The sequence below is a fragment of the Tiliqua scincoides genome, chromosome 9 (assembly GCF_035046505.1).
Source record: "Tiliqua scincoides isolate rTilSci1 chromosome 9, rTilSci1.hap2, whole genome shotgun sequence".
NCBI classification, from domain to species: Eukaryota; Metazoa; Chordata; class Lepidosauria; order Squamata; family Scincidae; genus Tiliqua; species Tiliqua scincoides.
The window spans coordinates 37,530,248-37,551,405 of record NC_089829.1 but is presented as its reverse complement, the minus strand read 5'-3'; positions in this window follow the sequence as shown (position 1 = coordinate 37,551,405).

Below are 21,158 nucleotides of genomic sequence, written 5' to 3'. Positions count from 1 at the left end.
TCAATGTTTGACAGCCCCCCACCGCCCTAGTTCAACACCTGAATGTTGGAATCTACCTCAAAGTCCAATCAGTGGCTGTTTGGAATGTTGCACCCCCCACCTCCCATTTCAGGGTTAAATGTTTTCCTGATTTGTTAAATGAATGGGTTAAGTTTCTACAAAATTAAATGCTTTTGCCAGTCAGCTGTCAGATTCTATCAAAAATATTGATTGCTCTATGTCTGAAGTAGAAATACTGAGTGCTACTTCAGAACCATCGCCTGTCAGATCTGGTTAAATTTAAAATATTTTGCTATTAAGATGGGCAAAGGATTTTTTTAAATTCAAAAACTTAATTTGGTGTCTCATAATAATCAGGACGTAAAAGGCAGACACATCCTTCAACAACAAAATTCATGACAACTTCATGAACAGTTTAACCTTTGGGGGGAAACTCTGGTGCAACTTGGGCTGGTGCAGAAGTTATTGTTTACGATGCATGTTTTTTTCAAGGCATGTGAAGTTTAACAGAACACTCATCCAAGTGGGACTCTGAAAGAAATTGCTCTTTCCAAGTGACTCATAGCAGAGATGCATCAGAGGGAAATTGGAATCTCTCACCCTTCTGGAGTCCTCAGCTCTGAGTCATTCCATCCAAAGAGAGTAAAAGCTCATAAAGAGTCAGCAAAGAGAAGCCACATCACAGCTAAAAATATAAGGTGAGCAAATATGTATGAATGAAACCTTTCCCCAGGTGTTGGCATGGCTCATACAATGACTTTCACGCAGCAAAATACTCCTGACCTTCTTGAACCTGAGAAATAGACCCTTCCATGTTGGAAGGGTTCCATGACCTTTTCATTAAAAGCCCTTAATGGAGAATTGACATGTTGGCTGTATCCAAAAAACTGACAGTTCTGATGATGTCACAAAGTGGGGCCTAATGATGTGACAAGATTTCCCAATCCTGAAACTCAGGGGGACCAGTACTGGAACGGGACTTATCAATTAACCTTTGCTACCCACACAGCCACTGCTTAAGAAAAAAACTGGAAACTGGATCTTCTTTGGCAAACTGGCAACCCTGGCAAACTGGGAACTGGCAAAACTTTGGGCAAACTGGCAACCCTACATAGGATGCAATCCTATACACAATTCCATGGGAATAAGCCCCATTTGGACACAACTGAACTGAATAGATGGATTTAGGATTGCAATGTTGGTGGACCAGGGTGGAGGTTGCCCTTTGGACGTGTGGGTCAAACTGAGAAAGGAAGGGCAAATATTGCTTCATTGAATGCAATTGTATTTTGTTCTGCAGGGGCAGTTTGTGTTGTTACAGACTCTGGACTTTTGAAAGGGGGTGGCTGGAAGGCTAAAGATTTGATTTTTCCACTCAAATGAAAAAGTTTGGTGTTATCTTATTTTGCCCTGGTTCTTGACAAGCTAGCTTTCTACAGGTCAGGATTATTATATTGAAGTTATGGAGGAGTATTCCACTGATTTGAGCCTCCCGCAAGGTGGGAGATGCTTGGGTCAGGTAGGCAAGCCTGGAGTCATGTGTATGTGGGGGGGGGGGGAGAGAGAGAGAGAGACTTTGGCTGGAAAAGCCAGGGGTAGATATACAATTCCTGAGGATTAGAAAGGTGAATCCTGATAACTCAGGTGAAAGGGGGGCATTTTTTAGATATGGCCAAGAGGAGCCAGGGGTAGTCCGGGTACGGCTTTGGGAACCGCTGATCTACCTGTTTCCTCCATTGCACGCCCCTCCAGTATCTGAGGGGTACTTAAGGGTACAGTCACTCTTACACCAAAATGCCTTGTTGTCACCTGTTAGAGATGGGTGAGGGACTGGTCATGCTAACATAAGGCTGGGGGGGGGAGAGAAGTTTTCAGAATTCCCAATTTCTCTTGATTGTATGTACTAGTCATGGTAGCCAACTACCTGCCTGCATCTGGTCAGGAACGTGTTTTGTTTGTAGGCTCTTCCATTTACTGGCGTGGCCCAAAAGCATTGACATGAAGCTTGCTCCTCTGTGGCCAAGATTTCTGCTCAGCTGACCAGAGAATTGGAAAGCGCAAACTCTGGCTGCCTGCCCGTTTTGTTCATGCACCTTCAGAAATGGAGCCAGCTTGGCCCCAAAGGTGGGAATCCCGGTAGCAGTTATCTTCTGTCAATTGTGGCTACCATATCCCCAACTGCCATGAGGTGTCTCCCTCACTCCACACTATTCCAAGAGCCAGGTATTTTTCCTCCATCAATACTTTCCAGGGTATTCAAAACACTTTCCAGGTTTCTGTCAATTTGATTTTATTTGCGTTCATCAAAGAACATGCTTCCTTGCAAGGATATGTGCTTCCAAACAGTGGAATGAATTTTAAGGCATACATAACAGACATTGGTACGGGATCTGACTTCATCTAAAATCCAAGTGGTGGCCGTTCTCGGTGTTTGGGTTTTAGTGTTTGTGGGTGAAGCAGATCACAAGAACATGCCTCCAATTCCTGCATAAAGGACTGAAAAGATCTGCGAGACCACTTACAGAAACGGATGTTGTTTACAACAGTCACCGCGACTGACATGTCACTGTCCAGTTTCATAACTCTGCAGTTGAACTTCCTGTTGAACTACACATTGATGCTGCTCAATTTTGTGCTCCAGAGACAAACCTCTTTCTAAAAGAGGAATAGCACCTTTCAGCTCTTCTGCCACAGAAGGTGCTCCATTGGTGCATATGCCTGCACCACTTTCCATGGTGGTTCCAAGCTCTGAATGACACTTGCACCTTTTCTTTATTTTCATGCTTCTAAGAAGAGCACATGGCTAGGGATGCTTCTGCCACTTCCAAGCATCCATTTACCTCTCTAACCAAGATGTAACAAACATGGCAGCCTTCAGCAAAATGTCATGAGAAGTAAACACACATGGAAGATGTCCCCACTATGCTCACAAATGTCAGTCACAAGAGTTTTTACACTGAGTTGCCATTCTATGAAAGCAGATGTCTTGGGGAAGCTGGTTTGTTTGTTTTGTTTACTGGACATAGCTTCTCAGTTTAATATGTGAGCCATCATCTTACCTAAGGGCTACCTGAGAGACAGTATGCAGCTCATGTGATATTAAGACTGCAATCTTATACACGCCTACCTGGGAGTGTATACCACAGACTCAGTTAGTCTAACCTCTGAGTAGACACACGTACCTAGGATTGTGCTGGAAGACTGTAATCTTAGAGGCAAATTTACCTGGGAGTAAGTCCCTCAGAACACAGCAGGACTCTGAGCTGAGGTTAGCATTCTTTTATGTTAATTTGGGATATTTTTAAATCTCATTTTTTCATTTATATCTGTTTGTTTTCAAACTATTGCAAACCCCCCCCCCCCCAGTGTTTGAGAGGAAATGAGCTGGGGTGTTCCATGAAATCAAATAATAGGTAGGAGAAGCAAACACCTAATTGAAGCTATGTAAAGTTGTTTTTTTTATAGCCTTAATGGGGTGCAGCTATGGGAGAGGGGGTGTCATGACAAGGCCCTGCATTTTAAAATTTATTGCTGTGCCACCTGTCCTAATGCCTCACACTGCACAAGCCTCAGTGTGTCTACTCAGAAGTAAGTTCCACTGTGCTCAATGTGGCTTACTCCCTGGAAAGTGTGTATATATGACTGCATTCTTAATATTCTACTCCTTTTGCACTGCACTAATTACATGAGGTACAAGGAGTCCACCCTTTGCATTCACTCCCTTAAATAGACCCTGATGGGGCAGACTGGCAGCAGCGGTTACCTCCTTCCTCTCAGCCTGCAAAACACATTCTTCTGCCTGCAATAATAACAGTGGCCTCCTCTGAAAACTGCCACAAGCCTCTCTGTGCTCTCCCAGACTCCTCCAGCCCTGTGATGCAACAAGGTGCCAACTGTCAGACTTCCACTCTCACCAGCCTCACCCATGACGGGAACAGCAATGCATTAATTTGCATTAGCAGGGCTATTTTTCATACTAAAACCCATTTTTGCCCAGCCCACAGGTGTACACATTTGGTTCCTGTTGCGTATATGCAATGTAGGGCAGAAATGTCTTTTAATATATACCACAGGATTCAGAACAGCTGCAAAATCAGGGGTAAGGAGATAACTAGATGCAAAATACACAAGCTTTTATGAGCACCCAGTAGTCCTGCTGTCTCAGCAGAAACCTTTGAATTTTTTTTTCTTAATTACCTGGCATTACTATATGGCTTCAAGCAAGGTTAAGTACAGAAAAGTCTCTTCCTCCAGCATGAATTTCTTTAATCAAGATGACTTAGCAATACTCAGAAATCATAGCCTATTACTGAAGTGCTCCTGATCATGTTTGACTACTAGTAGCTTTTACGCAAAAGGAAATTGACCAAGATGTTAAACAGGCTTTAATTAAAAAAAAAAAAAAATTCACCAGGAATTGACAGGGAGTATGTGGTGGACATGTGAAAAAGCAAAGAAATACTGGAAAATGATACATAAAGTGTTGCAAGAGATATTGCATTGTGTATTACCATTCAAACCAGAAATATTCCTCCTAAATGTGACATCAGAAATTAAAGACCAATCTAAGAAACACCTTATTGTACATATTGTGACAGCGGCAAGAATATTGTTTGCGCAAAAATGGAAATCTATAGATGTGCCATCTAGAGAAAATTTAATAGACAAAATTTATGAAGTAGCAGAAATTGAAGTCTTAACAGAAAGAATGAAAGAGAGAGATTTAGATAGAGTAAGAAAATATTGGAAGTTGTTTTACGATTGGGTAGACAAATTTAGTTAGATAAGATTGAGTGTTTCGTAAAAGTCAATTTTTTATATTGATAAAGATGATAGCCTTTGTACTGATTTATTGTGTTGTGTTTTTTTTTTGTTAACTGAATGATGTGTGTGTTGGAATCTGGGGCCAAACCTTATGTGTAACCTGTGTTGTACCCACCCTAAGTTAAACCTATTTCCTTTCCTGTACCTGTAATAAATAAAGAAAGAAAGAAAGAAAGAAAAAAGAAAAAAGGAATTGACAGGGAGTGAACTTTTCATAAGAAGGCAGATGTACATTTTGAATGGTGACGCATTTTCCTGGGGATATGCCCACCTGAACACAATGGAACTTGCTTCTGAGTAGACATGCCTAGAGTTGCACTGCTAAGCCTTCACATGTTGGGCCCTTTGGAGAAGCCCTTTTCATCCATGTGAATTTTCTGATGTGGACCAGACTGAAGCTCCTTTCAGATGTTATGAGAAAATGCAGTGGGAAAGAAGAGGGGGATCAGGGCCGACCCATCCATGAGGCCAACTGAGGGAGCTGCCTCAGGTAGTGGATTGGCAGAGGGCAGCCTCCACTGGGAGGAGCAGGCACTTGCCCACCACCTGGTAAGAGGCAGGGGGCAGCATTTGGCACAATGTCTGAAGTGCCAGGGTTTTCGGGCTGGCCAAGTGGTGACACAGATACCCAATCTCTGTGTGTGCAGAATCCAACTCTGACTGAAGCTGTTCCTGGAGTCGCATCCCCTCCTCCATGATGTAGCACTGGAAATCACCACAGGCCCTGTTAAAAAAACAGGTTCAGACTTGCTTTCAGTGGTCACCTGGACATTAATGCTGATTCGTGGAGACTCCAGGCCAATCCCAGAGGTTGGCAACCCTATCCACATAGTCAGGATAAGTCTGAAAAACATCCCACACACCCAGCTGTCTATATGGAGGTCTTTTTCTCATGTAATTGGGCACCCTCATTTTTCCCGATTGCCTGGAAGGAAGCCCTGTGTGCACACAGCTGGATGCACTCAAAATTTTTGCAGACTTCTATACTAAATGCATCTGGATATAGGCAATCGCATTCACAGGAGCTCCACTTTCTTTTCAAAACTCTTCAATGGTCTTCAATGTCTTTTCATTTCACAATCTCTGCTGCCCTCATCTGGGAAGAGAGGGAGCAAATAGGTTCTCAAATTATCATAATCAAGAGTCAACAGAACTTATGGTTAAAATCTCTGGGTATACTGGCCATAAAATTCCAAAACAACTAATGTTGTTTGATGAATTAAAAACATTTCATCTTACAATTGCTGTAGACATCATCAGGCATCCAAAGGCAAAACTCCACCATTTCAAGGCTTGTCAACTTCCTGCTCTATTTAACAGCAAAGGTCTAACCAAACCCAATTGAGTTCATTAGAGCATCCAATACATATGGGATTTCATCCTAATGTACTTGTAAGAGACTTTCTTTAAGTTAATTCTTACTTTCAAAATCACTAAAAACTTCCTTTTAAACACTCAGTCATGTTGGAAGATAGTATGATAATCAATTTCTTTGATGACATGACATTTTATCTTCTAGATAGCAGGCCTAATCCAGAGTGATGATCTCTGAATTGTATTTGGATACCAGAGATTTTAACCATGAGAGAGGGAGCAGTTGGCTATTTGTCTGTGCTCTGCCAAAACTCCCAAGTACATATCACATGTTTCCAGAGAAGACACTCCTTTCCCTGGAAAGGGAATGTTCCTTTCCCTGGAAACTCACTGCAGGGAATCTTGGGCAATAGAGAGCTTCTTGTTGCATATCTGAGCAATCACCTGGGGGAGGACCGTAGGAGAGTAGGTTATCCTTAAGATGTCCAGGGTGCTGGCTATAGCATGACTGGTGGAAATGAGGTGCAGCCCTCTGCATGGCAGTGCCCAGGCTGCGGAATTGCCCAACAAGAGATGACTCAGCTTGCCTCATTCCTAATGGTCTTCTGGTATCTTTGAAAACTGCCTTTGTTTGGGCAAACATTTGACTTACTTTCTGAGTGCTTGATGTGACATGTAATTTTCATTTCATAGTGTGGCTTTGTCTCCCTTTTGCTTTGTTTTGATATGGTTTCAAGCAGATGTATATATCTTGTGATGTCCTCTTTTGCAGTGGCACTGCTAGGAGGTGCAAGGGGTGTGGATTGCACCGGGTGACGCAGATGGGGATGGTGGTGACATCACTACTGGCGAACATGGTAAAACCTTGATATTTTTGAATAATGCCATCGTGTTATATATCATTTGATGTGGAATTTAATGCAGAATGCATTGAAACAAACCATTTTGAAATATCCGTATTCTATCAAAAGTTATAGCCAAATAACCAGAAAAGGAAATCACAACTGCCATATGTAACAAAAAGTGGATTTCCACAACTTAAAACAGACCAATGAGACTGATTGTTCTGAGAGCCAATGTGTTACAATAACATAGCAGAAATCCAGTCAGGTGTTAGTTTGAGTCAGCTCTCTTTTTCATGTCTCTAGCTCTAGTGTCATCAAGTTGGCCACTGTTTTTTTGTTGGTTACAGATTTGTTGGGTGATCTGTACTGTATAATTTAAATAAATAAAGTTAATGGGGGTGACACTAACCCTAGTGATGCCACTGCATTTAGGTTGTGCATGTGATGTAATTTACTCTGTATGGTCTGTTATGGGAGGCCATCATGCAGGTGACACAATGAGTTCTTGTACCTGGTGACACAAACTCTAGCAACACTTCTGCTCTTTTGTACTTTAGGTATTGGGTTTTTTATACACTGAATTGCCTTGAGAATTCCTTGGAATGGAAAGAGGGAATAAGCAACTCTAAATGAACAAGGAACCCTATGAGGTAGGCTAGGCTGCAAATCAGTGTGAATTGTGTTTGCATGAGAACTGTGAAGACTCAGATTCAAATTCCACTCCTGGGCTGGTGTCTGCCTCTCCCACGCTCAGCTTAGCTTATTTCAGAGGGTTATTATAAGGATACAGTGGCAGTAGGAAGGTGTGTCCTTCCATGGATGTGTCCTTGAGCACCTAGAAGGAAAGGTAAAACAGGAACTTACTAAATAGTGACTGGTGAAAAGGTTCCCTGAATTTGCCTCATGGCTGAGCAGAGACTTCACCCTGGTTCCTCTCCAGCCTAACTCTTGGTCTCCAACCACTGTGCCACAGCTGCTTGTACTTGAAATGTAATTTATGAATTGATTCAGTGGGTCTACCTGCATGGGGTTGTAAAAATGGATTTTACATGTATGTGCAATGGTTTTGAGGATTATGTCTGGAGTCCATGCTTGTTTGTTATCTGGGCCAGCTCATCCATGAGGCCAATTATGGCAGTTATCCCAATTGGTGCATTGGTGAAGATTACTTGTCTCTCTCTCCCCCCTCCCCCCCATTTGATAACAAGAATGGAGCAGAAGAGGAGGTGTGGAGGAGAGCAGACTGGGGAGCTAGAAGATCTCTGAAAAGGAAGAAGGGAACAGAATCGAAGGGTGGAGAGAGAAGAGAAAAGGAAGAGGGGAATGGAGAGGAAAAGAGAGAAAAAATTGTAGAGAGGAGAATGGTGGGTGAGAGCATTGGAGACACAATATTTTTTGGATGAATTAAAAAATTGCCACTACATTTACAGTTACAGACACAACCACAGGAAATGGCCACAAAGTAGACCCAAGTCGAACTGCTAAGGAGTCTCACAAACATATCTTGTAAACTTTGGGAGGGGAGTTGCTCCAAAGCAACCCAGTTCAACCCCAAGTTAATACAGTCCTGCTCATATTATTTGCTGAGCTTTTCTGGCACAAGACCAGATTAAGATGAGGATAACATGCCTAGAAACACTACACAAACTCTAGACAAGGACAGGCAAGAGCTCAAGGGCTGTTTTCAGACATGCCATCCCATTCAACTGTGTTTATTATTTTTACTTGAAAAACATGCCTGGGTATTCTGGTTTCAGGCCAGAAGATGGCAGCAGATCAGAGAGATCTGCACAGCATCTCACTGAAGGTGGCTGTATTGCCTTATTCAAGGGAGGCCTTGTCACTGCCCTCCATCAATATTTTCTCAGCCCTGCGGAGTTGTAAGGAAACATTTCCAAGGGACTGACTCCCTGGTCCAAGCTAAATGGGAGAGCCGGTGTGGGTCAGTGGACGGATGTGGTCATTTCCTGGGGAAACCATTGCTCACTCTTGCTTTGCATGCAATCCTTTCAAGCCCTGCATTTCCACAGTTTATTCTTAGTGCTCCCCCCCTGCACTGCACAAGCAGCTGGTGTGCATACTCCAACCTGTGAGCACCTCCCAAACTAACGGAAAAAAAAAGAAAGGAAAGAAGAAATGAGAACAGAGAGAAAGGGAAGAACCAGCCTATTTGCTTTCCTCTGCTAGTCCTCTCACTTTTGCTCCCAGGACTCAAAAAGGAAGAGGGGGACAGAGCGGAAGAGGGAGGAGAGGAAGTGTGGTGGGTGCAGCTACACCCACCTCTTCCTTTTCAGAGACGTATAGCCCACCACGCTCATTACCGGTACTGAAGGGGTAAGTGAGCTGCCCCCTAATCTTCTCACTTCCAAGGAGAGCAAACAAAATGAGGGTGGGTAATGGCGAGATGGTGTGCAAGGCACTGGCCAGTCTGCCCCCACCTTCCCCAGTCCACCACCCAAAATGGGTGCTTTGATTGACCTCCTGGCTGGATCACCCCTGTTTTTACCACAAAGAAAAACTTGAGTTTTTACCTGAGTTAGGAAAGAGAGTGACAATGAGACAATGGAACAGCCTCTGCCATAAGAGCAATATAAGAACATAAGAACCGCCCCACTGGATCAGGCCATAGGCCCATCTAGTCCAGCTTCCTGTATCTCACAGCGGCCCACCAAATGCCCCAGGGAGCACACCAGATAACAAGAGACCTCATCCTGGTGCCCCCCCCCCACATCTGGCATTCTGACATAACCCATTTCTAAAATCAGGAGGTTGCACATACACATCATGGCTTGTACCCCATAATGGATTTTTCCTCCAGAAACTCGTCCAATCCCCTTTTAAAGGCGTCTAGGCTAGACGCCAGCACCACATCCTGTGGCAAGGAGTTCCACAGACCGACCACACGCTGAGTAAAGAAATATTTTCTTTTGTCTGTCCTAACCCGCCCAACACTCAATTTTAGTGGATGTCCCCTGGTTCTGGTATTATGTGAGAGTGTAAAGAGCATCTCCCTATCCACTCTGTCCATTCCCTGCATAATTTTGTATGTCTCAATCATGTCCCCCCTCAGGCGTCTCTTTTCTAGGCTGAAGAGGCCCAAACGCCGTAGCCTTTCCTCATAAGGAAGGTGCCCCAGCCCCGTAATCATCTTAGTCGCTCTCCTTTGCACCTTTTCCATTTCCACTATGTCTTTTTTGAGATGCGGCGACCAGAACTGGACACAATACTCCAGGTGTGGCCTTACCATAGATTTGTACAACGGCATTATAATACTAGCCGTTTTGTTCTCAATACCCTTCCTAATGATCCCAAGCATAGAATTGGCCTTCTTCACTGCCGCCGCACATTGGGTCGACACTTTCATCGACCTGTCCACCACCACCCCATTATCTCTCTCCTGATCTGTCACAGACAGCTCAGAACCCATCAGCCTATATCTAAAGTTTTGATTTTTTGCCCCAATGTGCATGACTTTACACTTACTGACATTGAAGCGCATCTGCCATTTTGCTGCCCATTCTGCCAGTCTGGAGAGATCCTTCTGGAGCTCCTCACAATCACTTCTGGTCTTCACCACTCAAAAGTTTGGTGTCGTCTGCAAACTTAGCCACTTCACTGCTCAACCCTGTCTCCAGGTCATTTATGAAGAGGTTGAAAAGCACCGGTCCCAGGACAGATCCTTGGGGCACACCACTTTTCACCTCTCTCCATTGTGAAAATTGCCCATTGACACCCACTCTCTGCTTCCTGGCCTCCAACCAGTTCTCAATCTACGAGAGGACCTGTCCTCTAATTCCCTGATTGTGGAGTTTTTTCAGTAGTCTTTGGTGAGGGACCGTGTCAAACGCCTTCTGAAAGTCCAGATACATAATGTCCACGGGTTCTCCCGCATCCACATGCCTGTTGACCTTTTCAAAGAATTCTATAAGGTTCGTGAGGCAAGACTTACCCTTACAGAAGCCATGCTGACTCTCCCTCAGCAAGGCCTGTTCGTCTATGTGTTTTGAGATCCTATCTTTGATGAGGCATTCCACCATCTTACCCGGTATGGATGTTAGGCTGACCGGCCTATAGTTTCCCGGGTCCCCCCTCTTTCCCTTTTTAAAAATAGGCGTGACATTTGCTATCCTCCAATCTTCTGGCACCGTGGCCATTTTGAGGGACAAGTTGCATACCTTAGTCAAGAGATCTGCAACTTCATTCTTCAATTCCTTAATAACCCTTGGGTGGATGCCATCAGGGCCCGGTGACTTATTGATCTTTAATTTATCAATGAGGTCTGAAACATCTTCTCTTTTAACCTCTATCTGACTTAACTCCTTGGTTAGGAGGGGCCGTTCGGGCAGCGGTATCTGCCCGAGGTCTTCTGCCGTGAAGACAGATGCAAAGAACTCATTTAATTTCTCTGCCATCTCTAAGTCTCCTTTTATCTCCCCTTTCCCTCCCTCACCATCCAGAGGGCCAACCGCTTCTCTGGCGGGTTTCCTGCTTCTAACATATTTGAAGAAGCTTTCATTATTCCCCTTAATGTTGCTGGCCATGCGTTCCTCATAGTCTCGCTTGGCCTCCAGTATCACCTTCTTACATTTCTTTTGCCACAGTTTATGTTCCTTTTTATTCTCCTCATTAGGGCAAGACTTCCATTTACGGAAGGAAGCTTCCTTGCCCTTCACAGCCTCTCTAACTTGGCTGGTTAGCCATGCGGGCACCCTCCTGGATTTAGTGGAACCCTTCTTTCTTTGCGGTATACACCTCTGCTGGGCCTCTATTACTGTTGTTTTAAGCAGCCTCCATGCACTCTGGAGAGATTGGACTCTTTTTACCCTCCCTTTCAACCTCCTTCTAACCAGCCTCCTCATTTGAGGGAAGTCCGCCCGTCGGAAGTCAAGGGTTTTTGTTAGAGATTTGCCTGGTATTCTTCCCCCAACGTGCACGTCAAAACGGATCGCAGCATGATCACTGTTCCCCAATGGCTCAGTAACGTTTACATCTCTAACCAGGTCCTGCGTACCGCACAATATTAAATCCAGAGTCACCTGTCCTCTGGTGGGCTCCGTGACTAGCTGATCTAAGCCACAGTCATTTAGCACGTCAAGAAATCCGGTTTCCTTATCGTGACCAGAACACAAATTGACCCAGTCAATATGAGGATAATTGAAGTCCCCCATGATTACAACCCTGTCCCTCCTTGTCACCTCCCTGATCTGTTTCCTCATTTCAAGGTCCCCTTCCGATTTCTGGTCTGGAGGACGATAGCACGCCCCCAGTATTACATCGCTGCACAATATAGCATTAGGCACTCCTATAATTCAGCAAGGAGCACTCCCTGCAAGCCCATAAACAGAACCACATAATATAAACCAGGAGCCCCCAAACCCTGGCCCACAGGCCAGATCCAGTGCTTCAAAGTTAACCTTCCGGGTGCATTACCTTCTGGGGCAACGAGCAATGGAAGTGGCTGCCTGCCACAAGTCTGCGATGATCAGGGGTGACAAACGGGGGCTGAGTTGCTGAACAGTAAGGCTTCACCACCAACGTGCCTGGAAGGTTAATTCTGGAGCGCAGTGGTCTGCGTTTTGGAGACCGCTGATATAAATGATTCTCTGGCTGCTTTGCAGGCCTTGACCAAGCTCCGTCTGTAAGGCCTGGCAGGCTGGGCTGAGCTGAGGTCTTGTCTTAGTAGGGGAGCCTCTCTGGGTAATGCTGCTACCTCTTGAAGAGCCCGGTGCTGAATGGAAGCTATTGCAAGGGCAGTCACATGACAGGAGGCTTCTTCAAGAATTCTCCAGTTCCCAGGAAAGGCAAAGGACAAAAAGAATACTAGGAAATGGGGACAATAAAGCCCCAAGAAACCTGGACTTTGCAACATCACTGCAGGAACACTCTGTAATTGCAACACAAAACTCATCTCAACAGGTGTGGATAGGTAACCCTGGCACCCGGACCATTGGCCCTCCTCCATCTTCTGTGTCATGTCTTCAGTCAAATCAACAATATGGTGTTTCTGTTCCTTCCTCCTTTGGTCAGATGTGAATGTTGTGAGTGTGTGGTGATGGCGACTGGCCTGGACGCCTTTAAAAGGGGATTGGACAAGTTTCTGGAGGAAAAATCCATTACGGGGTACAAGCCATGATGTGTATGTGCAACCTCCTGATTTTAGAAATGGGTTATGTCAGAATGCCAGATGCAAGGGAGGGCACCAGGATGCAGGTCTCTTGTTATCTGGAGTGCTTCCTGGGGCATTTGGTGGGCCGCTGTGAGATACAGGAAGCTGGACTAGATGGGCCTATGGCCTGATCCAGTGGGGCTGTTCTTATGTTCTTATGCTGGAGGCCAGGTCTCCTTGGTCTATCTTTTACCATTTGAGGGGGGAGACCTTGAGATAAGCCTCCAGGCTGCCAACACATGATTCCCCTTAACCGATCAATTGAGGACTCTGAGGACAAGGAAGATGTCTGTATCACCTTTTGTATCACCCTCTTGGAGGCTTAACATCAGTTAAGAGTAGCCTGGCTGTGGAAAAAGCAAACTTCTAAATCACAGGTGAGTGCACGGTTATACAACCACAGAGTGGTTAGCTCCATCCCTTCAGCTCTCATGCAGGCTGCACTGAACCAAGGGCCCAATCCTAAGCTCCCTCAGTACCGACACAGCCCTAGCATCTGCTCTGGGTGCTGTAAACGTGCCATAAAACATGTTTATGGCACCTGGGGAGTAAAGAGTGCTGGCGCTGGGCCTGCACCAGTGAAGCACTGGGCCCGGCACTGGCAGAAGAGGGACATGCCATCGCCAGGGGTAAATGTGATCGCCAGGTGGTGGTGCGGCCTGGGGGGCAAGGGAGGATCCAGGGCAGGAGGGGGGCGGGACTGGCAGGATCATGAACTCCGGCCTGACATGGATACTCTCAAGTCTGTGCTGGCAAAATAGCCGGTGCAGACTTGAGAACCCCCATTGCAGGACTTGGGGCTTTCCCCAGGGGAAGGGGATGAAAGTTCTTTTCTCTGGAGGAGAGCTCCAGCTGCTTCTTGGTACCTGCTGGATACAGTGGTAGCTGCTTTGGCACTACTGCTTCAGCGGGCCCTGGGAAGCTCAGCATTGGGCTGTCAGACCCAGGTCACCATCTCACACCACAATTGGGACTTTTCATGCTTCTGCATTTTTTTCTCTTCCAGTCTTCCGTCTTCTATCCCCCACCCTCTAATTCCCATATAACTCCTGATTCTCCAGTCCCTGTTCTCCTTTGGTATTCTCTCTGATTCCCCAAAGATCCTAATGTCTTACTTCCCCTCCTCTCTTCCCTTCCCCATTGTGCACTATAGGTGTCCCTTTTCCTTGTAAGGATTTCCTCTTTCTCTTTTCTCCACCCTAGAAGTTTCTGATGCCTCGTTTTGTGTGTGTATATGTGAGAGAGAATATGACATAGCATAATCTTTTGATTCCCTGTCCTGGTTATTGTATGATTATTCCCACAATCAAAGCTATATGTAGTTGCACCTGTATCCTTGCCTTCCTCTTCATTTCATGCCAGTCTGCTGAGTTGGGCCAGGACCCACTGCACTGGATATGTAGTCCACTCCTACCCCCCCCTCCATGTGTCATGTTATATGCGTCTTTGAGCACACCCAGTAACAACATAATGTGGTGCAAAAAGGAACCAGAAGTGTCTTGTACTTCCTCTTCTTTACGCTTCTTTGGAATACAGAGGATGGAACTGATGCATCTGTCCCATGGGGACAGGTGCACAAGCTGCTCAGGCATCAGAAGCATCTGCTCTCACTGCAAGGGGAAGCGACAAATGTTCCGCTTCAGATGTTACCATGAGGAACAGGCAGTGCAAGTCACTTGTATTTCCTGCCTCCGGACCCCTTCCCCATCATAACAGTGCAATATCTGAAACTGTTGAAGGTCTGATACATGACAGTTCATTCAGGCAGTTACATTCCTTCCGTCCCCCCTGCCTTGTATGGGGTGGATCTCTGAAGGAAATTTGCTAGTCAAAATATTCATTCATTTCTTAATAAAATCTTCCCTCTGAAATAATCCTCTCTCTAAGAGGCTTGTGTGAAAATTTGCTATTCAAACTTGAAAATGCTTCCTGGCAGAACAATGGGGCATGTTCTGTGACTTTGTTCCTGACGTCTTGTTGGTGGAACCAAACAAATGAGCCTTTGGCTTCCCAAAACCTGTTGCATTGTCAAACAGTGAGATCTCTTATACCGTTAGCTGCAGCACACCACAACCATATTTGTTGCCTTTTCACAATAGGTCCTAAAGCCCCATTTCAGCTTTGGTGGTATGACACCCCATCCAGGAGTGTGGTCAGGAGGGAACAGTAGGGAGCTCCAGGACTTCTCCTGCAGCAGGAGCAGTGATGTTATCAGCAGAAGAGCTCAGGTGCTGCCTTTGGAACATTTTTCAAAGGACTTTAGCAGAGAAGAAGCATCTGTCTCAGCAGGAGGCAAACTGAGGGCCCAATCTTATCCAATTTTCCAGCACTGTGCAGCCACAATGCAGCCCTAAGGAAAGGGAACAAATGTTCCCATACCTTAAGGAGGCCTCTGTGACTGCTTCCCCACCACAAGATGCAGTGCATGCCCCATTGGAACAGCTGCACCGGCACTGGAAAATTGGATAGGATTTGGATAGGGGCCCTGAGACATTTGCGCAGGGACATATGCTGATGTCTAGGCTATTGTCTTTCCCAAGGGCTGCCTAAGAGATGGTGTGTAGCTCAAGTTATGTTAATGTTACAATCTGATATAAAGTTGACTGGGAGTCAATTCTATGAATATAGAGGACTGACTATTAAGTAAGCAGATAGAAAGAAAGAAAGAAAGAAAGAAAGAAAGAAAGAAAGAAAGAAAGAAAGAAAGAAAGAAAGAAAGAAAGAATATTTATACGGGATAAATCCCATTTGTCAGGTTTTTTCCCCCTCCAAGAGTTGAGATTCAGACTCAAGCTGTGAAAAAGCAGGTTTTTTGTGACTTGTGGGTAACACTAGTTATGCGCACTAATGACTCAGGGCTGACTTGCAACTTGTGGCAGTGATTTGGAAAAAGTTGTGACTCGAATAGACTTGCTTTTGTGTGTACTTGCAACTCTGGGGTGTGTGTGTATGCTTTTTTTTCAAAGCACTGTGATTTGTATGTTTTTAAAGGTTCATGAAATGCCAGGTTACTGGAGGAGGGAAGACAGAAGGGCTGGGGTTAAAAAAAAAAAAAGTATGATGATCACACTGCCTACTGAAGATATGTGGGAGGGAGTTGGGTTGCTCATCACTAATTATATTGATGAGAAAAATCTGGTATGTACTCCTAACATTAACACAACTGCATTACACATGGCTGTGCGAGCAGCATTGAATTAATTATCTAGGTCATGCTTCTGTGATTTCAGAAGCCACTTCATCCTTCTGTGTATTGTTCCACAGAAACCAGCCTGCTCACTGATGGTCAGGCTTTATAGTAACTAGCTGTGATGAGTTCTCAGTTATGGGACACACAAACACCCGTGAGTACTGCTAACACTGAGGAAGGGCATACTGTGGTGATACAATCCAATTGCATGAAACATATGCAATGTCTTGTTGCTTCTCTCAGTAGAGAACACTTGGATAGCACATTGTAGACGTGACTCCCAAAGAGCAAGAAGGGGAGATAGCATATATAGATCATCTTAAAGCCTTTGCAAATGTATTTTCCTTTTAAGGGAAATAGGAGGAAACCAATGTCACCACACATTGATCAACATTAGGCTGGGGCTTCTGGGAGCTGGGCCAAGGTGCCCCAGGGGCCAGTTGGTCACCCTTGATCTAGGGGCTGTATTGTATTTTCCCAGTTATAAAATATTGTGAGGCTGAAAACATGGGACTTTCCAGACACTCTGTTTCTTTGGGGTGGGGGGATTGCCCAATGATGCTAAAATTTTTCTGCCACTTACCAGCATATATTTGAATACTCCTATCTTTAAAAAAAACAACTAAACATTTTCCCCATCACCTTCTCCTTAATGATTGTGCAATGCTCTCGTGTTGTGTGCAGGTGTCTCCATTGGCATACAACCTCCCAACCTATATGCTCCTTCCAACTCAAGGTTATTTTTGTCCTTTCTTTTATGTGGAGATGAGGACATTATTTGATACAGGTAACACAGGCTGAACCATAGCTCCCTCCTCTCCTCTGACCCTTCCCAAAGGAAAACTTTCTGGTTGTATTCTATGAAAGTTAGTTCTGACAAAGCACCTTTGAAATCAATGAGACAAATTAGGCACAGCTACAGCTCTGTTAATTTCAACAGAACTTAGTCATGATTCAAAAGCAGAGGTGAATTTGTTTATGTATCTACTTCCAAAGTTTCACTTGAACAAACACTATACAATCTGGTTTTCTTCCTACAGTGTGTCTTTCTCTCCTGCTTGTGGGCTTCCAGAGGCAGCTGGTGGGCCACTGCGGGAAAGAGAATACTGGACTAGATGGGCTTTGATATGGACTTAAGGTTCTTATGTTTATATCTGTGAGTTTAAAACTCTGGTTATGTCTGGTTTGCTCTAATTTTTTTAGGATACAGCCCTCAGTCTGGAAAGACCCTGGGATGCCTCTGCAGTAGAAATGCAACCATGAAAGTTACCAATGCTGGCTCAGTACAAAAAGAGAGAAACAGAAGGATATTTATTGCATTACCTTTTCATTGGGTGCATTTATTGAGAGCCATTTCAACCTACTAGTTAGAACAGCAATTTTTAACTGGCGTGCCATGGTACCTTAATATGCTACAAAAGATTCACAGGTACGCCTCGGGAGTTTGGAGCACCACAGTTGAAAATAACTGAATATTCCTTCCAGTTTTTAGGGCAACTGTCCCTAGTAATGAATTGCTTTCAGAGGAAGAGGGACAGAAATTCATTACTACAGACTAGAAACAGGGCCACAGAACCCAGAAGAGGCTTCCAGAGGCTGTAAGTGACATCACAAGACCACAGAGAAGACCATAGAAGTCAGTGTGCCATGAGAAGAAAAATGTTGACTATCACAGATTTTAGTATGTTACTACACCTGCCGGTTGGAGTAACATGGACCTCATGGACAGACTGGCTGAAAATTAGGAGAAGGATGCTTCTGGTTTTGATCCTGAGGTTCATGTGTCCCTGAATTGCTTATGCAGCATGTAGTTGCAGCACCTGATTGATGTTTGCCAAATCAGAATTCACAGTTGTTGTTTGCATTATGCTTAACACTCAAATATATTCTTTCCTGAGCTCCTTGAGCAAGTTCTGTCACCCTTTGTCTCTGGTGTCTGGAGTGCGCCATACATAATCCCAGGACAGCTGTGGAACCAGTAGTTCAAAACCTGCAAGGATAAAAGGGTGTGGAAAACTGTGCCAGCCATGCCTCTTCAGGGACTGTATCATTATAATCCAGGAACAATACTGTCCTTTGTGGTTGTTTAGTTTTAGCAAAATTAGTGATCAAAGTCATTTCGTTTTCCCTCTGATAGGAAGTTAACTATGATTTCCCAACTGGGGCAGGCCCAAATCCTAACCAACTTTCCAGCACTGGCATAGCGGTGCCATTGGGACGTGTGCTGCATCCTGCAGTTGGGGGGCACTCATGGAGTTCTCCTCAGAGTAAGGGAATGCTTGTTCCCTTACCTTGGAGCTGCATTGCCCTTATGTTGGTGCTGGAAAGTGGGTTAGGATTGCACCCTCAGACAATAATCAACAACGACTAGTAGCATCTCTGGTGTTTCAGATGGGGTCATTTTCCAATCCTCCCCAGAGATACTGGAACCCAACCTGGGGTCGTTCTGTATGGAAGGTTCTATTCTGCCAGTGAACCGGAGCCCCTCCCCTAATGTGTCAGTGAAATAAATTAAAATGCTAATGTGGTCTTAGGCAATGCCTTGCTCATATTTATTTAGAGCCCGATCCTAAGCATGTCTACTCAGAAGTAAGTCCATTATACTCAATGGGAACTACTCCCAGAAAAGTGTGGCTAGGATTGTAGCCTAAGGGCCCAATTCTATTCAGCTTTCCAGTGCTGATGCAGCCACAATGCAGCCCCGAGGAAAGGGAACAAACATTCCTTACTTGGAGGAGGCCTCCATGACTGCCCCCCACTGCAGGATGCAGCACATGCCCTGTTGGCACAGCACTTGAAAATTGCATAGGATTTGTCCGTTAGTTACTTACATACTTACTTACAAATTTATATCCTGCTTTATCTCCTAAACAGGTATTCAAAACAGCTTACAGTAGACAATACAAACATTATAAAAAAATGTAAACATTAAAATTTGCTAACAGTATGCACCCTAAAAACAATTTTTTTAGGGTGCATACTGTTGGGGAATTTTAATGTTCCAGCAGCAAAAAGCCAGCAACAAAACAGAAAAAAGAAAACAGCCCATAAAACCTTAAATATAAAAACTTAAATATCCATATTAAAAGCCCCAAACTCAGAAGGTGAGTGTAAAAAGAAATGTCTTTAGGCCATACTGAAAAACCTCCAAAGGGGGAGCGGTTCATACACTAAAAAGAGGGAATTCCATAGAGTAGCTACCACTATGAAGAAGGACATACTCCTTGCCGCTATTGCTAACAACAATATGGTCACTGCTAACAACATATAATCACTATATGTTGTTAGCAATGACCATACAGCACACTAAAATGTCATTAGACAAAATCTACCCAATGATCAGCATGTTGGATTCTACAATAAATAAAATAACAAGTTTAACTCACTCTTTACAGTCCCAAGCTGGACTGGCACCTGCCTGCAGCTTCTTTTTCTTAAAGGTGGGGTGAAAATGTTTGGAATTCCTATATACAAAGAGTCTGAGTGCTAGTCGTAACTCAACACTTTCAAACAGTGCCGGCAAGTGCTTTATTCAGCTGGGCCAAATGTTTACTGTGCAGAGAAAGGTGGAAGATGCAGATGTAAAAGATTCTTTAATATACAAGAGCCAACCCTTGTTTATGACATTATCATGGGTGGAGGGATGCAGTTAAGGTGTGACACAAATAAGATACTGATCTTATTTCCTGGTTCTAGTCACTCAAGAGGAGTGCCTTAAATCTAACTGGAGTTTTGCCCCATCCAAATTTTAAGTTATTTCATCATCTGGCACTTATATTTCTGTTATCATAGTATCAGAGAAAACCTGTCCAGTGTCCCTGAATATGCATGTATTATATCATTATTTTACACAGTGTCATTTCTAAGCAAACAAAATCAGAATTGAGCCTTCCCACTTACAGAGGACAGCGCTTTGAGTTGCAGCTCTTGTGTAGCAATTTCTTTTTTTGAAACATTTGAGCAATGAATAATCCCTTTGACAGAAGCAAAGTTTGCTTGTTTCGTAATTCAACACGAACTGTGCCAACTAAGCCAATGAATGCAAAGGGGATCAAGGTGTAGGAAGTGGAATTATAGAATCTTAAGTTTGGAATCAAGCACGAGATTCATCAGCAATGGACGGCCTTTGGCGGAGCGGTCTTTGGAAGGAGATCGGAAAGCTTCCCAGGAAATGCTTATCTACCTTTCTCTTCCAAATCATTGCTCTACCTTGTGCAATCTGTTCCTTTTATTCATTTATTAAATTTACATATTATGTGTCTGGTTGAGATTCCAGGAAGTCGATGCAGTTTTCCTTCATCTCTTGTTCACAAGAAGCTGGGACTTCAAGGATCTGAAATTCTGACTTTGTCCCTTGACAGGGACAACATACCCTTCAATGTTCCTTGACAGGGACCCATTACCTTCAATGTTCCTAGATACACTTGACCTGGCACTTCTCCCCTTTAACAAAAATGAAAAAAGTGCTTCTAATTAGGATCACAGCATTTGGGGAAGCAAAATAAACTATGGTTTTCTTTCCCAAAAGGACTCTGACTCTTAAGATTGCATCAATCTTAAATTGATGCAAAAGGGACACCAGCAAACAGCCACTGGAAAAGACTCTACCAGCGGCATAGCTAAAGAGAGTGCAAAGCACTAGGTTTTGCAGCGCCCCCCTTCGGAGCCATTTCAGGGGTGTGAGCAAAACGGAGGTGTACATCTGGCTTTGAAGGGGAAGGGTTGCTTGCATGCCACAGTGGGGCTCCCTGCGCCACCTCTAGCTACACCGATAGTGTCTTTTCCAGTGGCTGTTTGCTGGTGTCCCTTTTGCATCAAT